Source organism: Schistosoma mansoni, chromosome 1 (assembly GCF_000237925.1).
Source record: "Schistosoma mansoni strain Puerto Rico chromosome 1, complete genome".
Classification (NCBI taxonomy): Eukaryota; Metazoa; Platyhelminthes; class Trematoda; order Strigeidida; family Schistosomatidae; genus Schistosoma; species Schistosoma mansoni.
The window spans coordinates 46,965,426-46,975,447 of record NC_031495.1 but is presented as its reverse complement, the minus strand read 5'-3'; positions in this window follow the sequence as shown (position 1 = coordinate 46,975,447).

The following is a 10,022-nucleotide window of genomic DNA, read 5'->3' as shown; positions in this document are numbered from 1 at the left end:
ATCATTCCCCTATCTGTACAAGTATACAACGAGTTTGAAAGCAGTGATCATAGGATAGTAACTTGTGCTCTCCCCATCTATCCCTCCTACAACCGACCAATTCAAAGAACCTGCAATTATAGAGACTATAAGCATACAGACTGGGACCTCTTGCGCTCACTGATCAAACTCTCAGACTGGGATGGATTCTTCTCATGTAATAGTCTGACAGATGCCATCAATATATTCTATTTCATTGTTAACTCTTGTCTAGACTCCTGTGCACCAATTAAGACTTACAGGATTAGTAAACATTACGAATTATATATACCAGCTAAATATCGTAATAAACTAAGACGCCTAAAGAAACGTTATTTTAAATCTAACGACTTCACGGCAGTCACACAAATAACAATAATTTTTAACCAAATTAAAGAGAAACATAGGTTAAAAGCCATCAATGAAGAGCTATTAGCACTACGTACTAGCTCAAAAGTGCAAAACCTAATCCACCTTTACAATAAACGTGCTAAATCAACTCAAAAGGTTGATATACCATGCATCCTGCATAATAATAGTTTTATATATGACCCAAAAACTATAGCAGACCTTTTCAGTGGTAATTTTGCAAATGACAAAGAATCCATAAATGGCTCTGTTTCTAGAGTTATATGCTTGACTGGTAACTCAATAACATCTATCTCCTTCACACGTCTGAAAATTAGTAAGGTTATAAATAAGCTCAAGGTTTCGAAAGGTCACGGTGCAGACGGGATTTCATCATTTCTCTACAAATATGGTGGTCCAGATATCCAACTTCTTCTCCTTAAACTGTTTACTCTCTCTATGGAATCAGGCTCTTATCCTGACCGTTGGAAAACCGCGTACATCATACCACGTTACAAATCCGGAGATAAGACTGACATGAACAACTATCGGCCAATAAATATTACTCCAGTTATCTCTAGGATTATGGAAAAAATTATTAGTGACGAACTATCCAACTATTTATTGACTGAACAATTTATTGATGATTCGCAACATGGATTTCTTAAAAATCGATCCTGTATGACATGTCATTTTGACTTCTTTAATTTAGTCTATTCGCTTCGTAGCCAAGGATATCTAGTATTAGTGCTATACCTGGACATTTCTAAGGCCTTCGACATGGTCAACCACCAACTTCTCATAGGTAAACTCGCATCTTATGGGGTCGAAAACCCGTTACTAGCCTGGTTTGATTCCTTCCTCAGCAATCGACATCAAATAGTTAAAATCAACTCTTCATTGTCGAACGCAGTCCCTGTTAGAAGTGGGGTAATTCAGGGTAGTGTCTTAGGTCCTTTGCTCTTTTTAGTTTTCATTAATGATATTTGTGAGTGTTTTAGTGTGGGTAAGTCCCTTTTGTTTGCAGACGATCTTAAGGTGGTGTACTCATTTTCTCCACATGAGCTGAGCAATATTCGAAATTGCATCAGCACGGAGCTTAACAAGGTAGCACAGTGGTGCTCAAAATGGCAGCTGGAGCTCAATACAGCTAAATGTGGTTGGCTATGCTTCGGTGATACACCACTCAACCTTAATCTTACCATAAATGGGGAAATGTTATCTAGGTTACACACAGTAGTAGATCTAGGACTTAGGTACTCCGATGACTTGTCGTTTACTGAACAGGTAATGAAACAAAAGTCCAAGTCTCAACGCCTTATAGGTTTCATAACTCGAAACCTTCATAACAGCGAATCTCGTATTCTAATGTACAAAGTCTGTGTTCGACCACTCCTCGAACACTGCGCGTTTCTCCTTAGTAGCACGCGCATAAAGGATAAATTAAGACTGGAATCAGTACAGAGAAGATTTACACTTCGTACTCTTGGAACTGATAGTGTCTTGACATATAATTCGAGGTGTAGTAAACTAGGGCTTGACCCTTTATGGATGAGGAGACTCAAACTTAACCTTATCTTCTTTTTCAAAATACTTAACAAACTCTCCTTCACATCCAGTCAGGCGATTCAATATGCTAAGGCTTCACATTACGACATTCGTAACTCCTTGTCTTTAGCGAAACAAACATATTCTAGATCTTCTCTCTATATGAATTACTTTACCTGTAAGTTTTCTAGGCTCTGGAATAATTTACCCCAAACTATCCGTATGTTAAACTCTCTCCCATTGTTTGTTCGCTCAATTAATGCTTTTTGCTCCTCTGAAAATGCATTAAATGCTCTAGCGCCTGCAAGTGTATCTTACTCCACAAGTGAGATTATAGGAACTTTAAATGTTTAACCTCTTACTTGCTATCGTTGTTTTGTTGTTCCGTGCTCTTTGCTTTAATCTTACTTTCTCTAGTTGTAGATAATTAATAATAACTCGCTCTGGCACTGGTAATAACCTTACAGAACAATGTTGGTCAATCATCAGGCTATCCACTTGATGAGAAAATGACAGGTTCCCTGGTGCTGCATTGGCTTGCCGTGATATATGCCATATTTAAACTGTTTATCAATTACTAAACCAGCAAACATAAAACTTTCTTATAATTCATGTTTGTTCTCTACATTAAATGTTGATTTTTATAACAATCTGATCATGCCTGTAAACTGGTGTGAATTCTGTAAATATTATTTTCAGAATATATTATTATTATTATTATAAACATTTTCCAGATTTTTATGTTCAAAACTATTCACAAAAGAAATTGAATTACTAATGAATCTTAGCAGGATTCTCCTTTATACGCATTAAGAAATCAAGGTAATTATATGGGTAAATGTAATAAACGTATAAGACCTGGAAAAATCTATAAGTTTTATGTATGCAGCTTTGGGAGGGACTGTAGCTGGACCTTTAAGAATCTGTTAACAAGTGAGTAAAATAATCTTATTTATATTAGTTCATATTATGAACCACACCTGAGCTGGGAATCTTGATGAATGATCTTGGGGAATTTCATTACTTCATACTGTTTTGATAGCCATATGATAAACTTTCCTATTGAATATGTATAAATCAAACCAGATAATTAAGACACCAAGCGGATATTTCTGAGAATTTACTCTTCTATAATATAATCCATGCTATAAAATCTTCTGGACTATACAGGGTACACAAAACGTACCATAAAATTGTCGCTGCTTTGAATAAACTCTAAAATGACTTATCAAGAAAAGGAAACATTTCAATGTGAATGCTTACTGACAGAGTAAACTAAACTAAACTTCGGCAAAGAAAGACATATAATGGCTCAGTAAACTACTCTGAGTACGGAATGTCCTATAACTCAATACTTTGCTCCATTATTTAATGTTTTCATCTATGAGTCATCCTCTTGCGTTTCTTATTCCTGATCATAATTGTTATTGGTTCGGATAATTGAACATAATCTCCATTTGATGGGAAGATAGATGTAAGACAAGCAACCTACATATCTTTGGTTTGAAGATAACAAACGATATTTCAGTGTCCGTCACTACTTTCCATGTAATCAACTCATGCCTGATAGAAGCTGAAGCATTAAGCTGTTAATGATCTTCATCATCAGCAACGTAATTTTCATCATCATCTGACAAGCGGAACGCAGTTAACAAAATCTTTGCGATAAGCGCATAGATTTTTTCAAATATTACTGTGTGTTGCTACTTTGCAGGCTTACCTTGAACTCTGCATAGGAACAAGAGGATAGTTCTATCATTATCTACATATCTTAGTATAATATGGTGGCATATATTCAATAACTTAGTAACGATGAAAAGAAAGGCCACAATGTTTCCTTTATTGGTGACGCTTTGTGCGGATCTACATTTATATTCAATATCTATTGTTTATCTGTATCAGTTGTAAAATGTACTTAATTGATTGACTGATTGGTATTCACTGTTGTAAGTCGAATAAGCTCTATCTCGGTCAAATAAAAACGTGTACCGTATCCGTGATGTCACAAAGTTATTTAGTATACCTGTCACTTGAAAATGGAGAAGTTAAAGATATATTTTCGATTTTCTACGTAAAAGCATACACAGCAGGTTCAGGAAATCTGAATAGCTTAGGGATAAAAGTGTACATGATATAAACCGGACGTGTGATGCATCGTTCGTAGGTCTTTGTCAAGTTGTGATTGTCCTGAAGCTCGTAGGAGCTAAGTGCGGTTTGTGCTATAGCAACCATCCTACAACCGATGTCGATTATCGTTAATTTTGGTTAGGCCCTTTTGCTAACTTACTTAACGGACAAAGTTATTTGAATGGGAACAATTCGCATATTTCTTTGTACTGTTGTGATCACTAGAGCACATGGCAGACTCCAGCTAAAATGTTGATTGCTTAAATATCATTCGATGATTCATCCTCCTCCCCATCTATGTATGCACTCAAATCCTATTATTAGCTTTTGCTTTGTCTTGCTGCGCCCTTATACGATTCGAATATAAATTTGTCTATGTAACTGTTCGCATATACGTAATTGCCTCTCCTCTAAAAATTCGCTTGATGTGCTTACAGCTTTGTGGCCTGTGTTATCCGATAATAAACTGTAATTCCCGCATCTCTTTGCCATCTGATTTAAAATGCCTTCGAGACTTATATTATAACCGTTATCGTGGTGAACTATTAGCGAAGCAAAGCCACTACAGTACTGAGAATAAAAGCAGGCTTCATTTCAGGTCTAGTGGGGAAATTTTTGCATCAGATCTCACTCCAAGATATAGTTCTCCAGAATCCCCACGTATGAATAAGTGAACTAAACACTCTTGATCCACTTATCGCTAAACATTGTGGAACTAAAACTTCAAATAAAGATATCTCTGGAACAATTTATTTCAGGCATTATATATATTTCAGATATTTCAGACTTATAAACACTTGAAAATGGTGCTAATCATACTAGTTTTACTGGACGTAAGCCAACAGAAGGCGCCAATTTGATCGTCCTAATAAGATCATTAGACCTGCTGTGAACCCCTACTCGTGATTCAACTAGCTAGTACAGAAGTTTTACTTGGTGCTATCTATGAATATGACTAAGTATACCATTGTAGCTGTAAATAATTCCCCAAAATCAATACCTCATTAAGTGTTCGACATTGGATGCTGACCACGTTGTTTAAGTGGACTCGTTTAACTGAAGGCTTTCGGTCATGCATTCTCACCAGATCATGTTTCGACTCAGCGTGGGACACAGCTCCTAAGTTAACTAGCCAGCTTAGAATAAACGCTTCTCGATATATTGATAACGTATCAAATATATCTTTCCTACCTCTTCTCGTCTGACTTCTGATTTCCATTCGTCGGGGGAAAGCTTCGCATATAGAAGGTGCTACCGGTAGCAGGTTGTAAAATCAGAATACTAGTCGTATCTTCACCATTATTATCAGCCATCATCATCTTCATTTGCTTTAAAATCGTTACGGGGTAAAATGCTTGTATAACATTGTTTTCTGATTATCATGTATTTAATTCGTCATTAGGACCAGCCATTGACCGTTATAATAAAACAGAAAATGTGTGGTCATTCAGCTAACAATGTCAAGGTATTTGCAGCACTGAAACTATTAATTTTGCTACTTTATACTGAGACCCTGTTCTTTGTCATCCATACGTACATTTTAAATGGACCTAGCAGTTTCAAATTGCACTGTATGTTGTATGAGTGTATCGTGATTAGCTATAAACAGAGGGAGAATATCAAAAAGAAATAAGAAAACTTTTTGCCATTGATTTTCAGGCATCCTCGTAAAACGGTTACAGATGGAAAAGTGCGATTCGGCGCAAGCGAACAAAGTTTGCAGCTGTCTTTAAAGTAGCCATATCCTGCAACTATTCATTCTTTCTTGAGCTCCGCGGTCAGCATACGGTTTTGTAAACCCCATTCCAAGTCTCTAAAATTGGCTGGAAGTATTTCATTCACAATGCACATAGTCTTACACTAGAGCCAAATTATCTAGTGCTTTTCCATCCTGACTCTTTCGGTTTCGGGCTATCCTGACCCTTTGGAATATTCTGAAATTAAATAATAATAAATCTTTCAGGTCAATGCATGTTTATATGAACTATGTACAAATGTTAGGATCAAGCCGGTGTGTTGTATAAGCTATGCCATCAGGTGATGGTTGAACGATAATGAGCCACTCTTAACCTTAACGTGTAGCTTTGGTCAGTTCTACATTCTGTGACTGGTTTGATAGCGTTAAAATACGCTCAACATGATAAGGTTTTTATCAAAATCCTGAACCCTTTCCACGTTTGAACAGAGAACACTGTAGACATGAGTACTTTCTCCACCTAACCATCACCGCATCCAACAAGTTCAGGAGGGATACCACTGAAACGAATAACTATCTAGATAACCCTTACTCAACCCCATACCACATCAGACGACACAATATGTCACTGCCGCATAGCAAAACTCTGTGAGAGTACGTTTAACGAAATGGTTTATCGTACTTCTTATAGCATTCCTCCACGCCTATCAACAAGAATGTCACACCCTCCCAAACAACTATGCTAAATGCATTCAAACGTTTAAGCTTGCTAGCAGTATCAGTGTGGGAAAAACATTTCAAATTAATTTGGCCGGAGTTTAATCTTATTTCATCAACTTAGAGGCAGTTTATGAAAAGTATGCAGTTAGTCAAAGAGTGTTTTGAAATAATTGGCACTTCTTCACTTGAGCTGATATTTAAGTATTGGCGCTTACAAGCTGAACACAGTGGGATCTTAGGAATACGTGAGAAGCCAAAAAATTAGAAATATATGCTCTATTTATTTTTTTCTTGATATTTTAACAATATAAAGCTCGTGTTATTGAGTAAAATTCTGATTTCGTAATCTGTTCACTAAAAAACTATTTATTCCTACTTATCGATCAATAAATGTTCGTTCGTGTTTCGCTGTTTTGCTTCCGATATTTCTGTCACTGCTAAACTGGAGATTCAGCTGTTTGACTGTGGACTAGTTTTTCACTCTTCTAAATACTCCCGGTCTTAAATATCATGGATCTTTGGCTCTGTTTCAGCTCAACAATCGGGAAAACTATAAATTCTTTAAATCGATGAATATCTTCGACTGCGTCATATTCAATAATAGTTTGATCTACCAAAGAATTTGTGCATAATACAGTTGGTATAGTGAATTACGATGGCGTTAACAAAATCTTTGCTAGTACGTCTGATCACCAATGTGATAAGTATGGTGTAGACAAAAAGATAAACTCATTAACTAGCTTGGATATGTCGCTCTTTATAATTTCTAATCATATTCTCATGTGGTTTACTGCAGTAGATTTTCCTAGCTGAGTCAGAAAATTAGAGATGACACTACCTATTGTTGTGTTATCTTATGAGATGAGACGTATGTGACCAGCGAGGCAATGGGCAGCTGAGCCCGGGACTGACATCAGACGCTGATAATTATTATCGTTACCCGAGAGCTCTAATGAATCAAGGCGGATAATGAAGTGACCGTTTAGGAGACCTTACATTACTGATCAGAAATTGATGGAAGTAGTAAAAGGAAACCATCCACAAACTAAGGACGTCTTGAAAGAAATGGAAAAGTTATTGGACAGTCCACTTGTGTATACCATTGCCATATGATGGTTGAACTAGACTTAAGAGTTGAGCGTCATGTTTGTTCTGAAAACTCCGATAGAGCGTCTTCCTAACTGGTGTCAAAAAAGGTAAAAATCTTACTTTTAAAACCGCGAATAAAAAATTCAAGCCAGAACTCTCTAGAATTGTGAGGGTATTTCGAGATAACCACGGCCAGCTAACGACTATACCTAAGTGAATAGGCAAGATTACTATAGAACCTTACAAACCAGTTATTTACTGGAGGACGCTGACCGTAAGACATAGTAACTGCAGTCCAGTGAAAGCAGGACGTGTCTCATGCAAGAAGCAGTATCGTCTACAGAAATGAAACAGATTCGTGAACTTAGCTCAAGAGCAAAGGCTTAGCATCATATGAAAAATGAAGTGGTGATTTATCTGCGTAAAACAAGAGATAACATCAAACCAATTGACATTTTGATCTACGATCTCTGTTCGGTCACTCTGAAATTTCGTTCTGCATAAACTCCGTCGGCTTCAGGGTTCAGTAGTTGCAGGTGTTGAAGAGATTTTTATATGAGTCGAAGCCAAGATTGCTGTTTTCATTTACGGTGGTGTGGGAATTACGCTATGTATACATTCTCTGAGTCAGAGTTTCTTTACTTCCCTTCTTACTTTCAACGTCACTTTCATTGCCTATTTATTCAAGCACATTTCGTTTGTTCGCAATTAATATTAGTATATTGTCAACAACTTATGAATCGTGATAAACTATTTGACGTCTCCAGGATTATTGGGAATATTTGTTTTAGATAATCAGTAACTAATCGTAAGACCCTCGATTAATTGTTTAGTTCTTATTCAGTGATTCATTGCTCACTATTGGAGAAAATTGGGTTATTCTGCCCTTTTTCTTTGGGTAGAACAGTTTTCCTTCGTTGTTAGAGACATTCTCCTCATTGTTATAAATAATTAATTCACAATTACAGTCCCTAATACTCTACATATGGGCTTCACCAATATTTGGCGAAATCGGTGTTTATAACTTCTAGAGAAAATGTTGTTCACGTGCATTCTGTTTACTTTACACTTATATTTATTTACTTCGTAACGGGCTTTCACGCCGTCTTGTGTGGCTTTCCACGTTACAACATAGAAAGCATCGTTCACCATTGTGTTTTGATTTGCTTAAACTGAGCTGCTTGATTTCGTTTCTACTGATGAGTCGAGTCGGTAATTTCCTATGTAGTTACTTGGGTAGCCGTTCCTTTGTCACTAGATAATTATCCTCATTATTCTGAACCTCTAGCACACTTCAACTTATTTTCGCACATCTGAACACAGTCCGTATGCAGTTGATTTTGTGAGTTCTTGTATTCACGATGCTACTGTAATTGAGGATCTGATCTGTGTAGGTCGACTTTTGATGAACTTCAGTCTGCAGTTTTTCTGTGCCAATTTCGGTGAATAATATATCCAAAGAACGATAGTTTGTCGTTAGACTACACTTAAATTATGAATTTTGTGTCATCAAAGATGTTTGAGTTTGGATACTAGGTCATTTCAAACTCTTCGTGTTCATTAAAAAAACTGATCAGCCTCCCTAATAATCGAGAAATCGAGAGGGATGGCGCCACTTCAGACGGATGAAAAGTTGTTTGGACCACAAAACCTCTTTCTGTCATAAAAATCCTAGAACACCCTAATTAGGTTATAGCACTCTTAAATGTCTATTCCTTTCCTCTACACTAGCTACGATGGCCACGAGTACCCTGAGGAGGCCCAGTACAATGTTCGTCTATTCTGAGGTAAGTTCTGCGATAAGTACTGGCGTGGAAGATACCATGATCGGCTTTGTGCCTCAGAATCTGCTTCAGTATTTGGTTTGCCAAGCGCATTCTCAACATTTATAGGTTATCGCTCTCGTAAACAACTATGTTGAGTTAACCTATGATTAAAACTCTCCGAAAGGTTTCTGGCTACTCATTAGTCCCCAATGCCCTTGTTTGCAACTCTCACCTTGAAAAACTGAACCACAAAACGCTTATTTGAGAAATAATTTCGCTTTCGTAATATCTCTATAACCCTCGCGTCCTCAGCCAATACCAGCTTGTCGTTCATGTTATGACTTGACCTAGCCGTCGCCCAATCGTTATGTCTTGATCAAGGCCGTCGCCGATTTTTTATGACCTTACGAATTAAACAAGGACGTAACTTGCGTGATTTTCCCGCCAATAGAAATACGACTTCTACGACCTTCACACTGTGACAATGACGTTCGATTAGTATGAGTAATCTAGCGTCCTTATTGGCCTTTAATCCGCCTAGCCCGTCCTCTTGAGTCCAGAACACCAATAACAGCCTCGGCAATACGAATCGTTTATTTCAAGCATACCTTGTTTATGTATCAGACAGGCAGACCACACCACACCATAAAATAGAAAATAATATTTGTACAAAACCAAGCCAAATGAGGCTGTAAGCGTGGGAGACAATA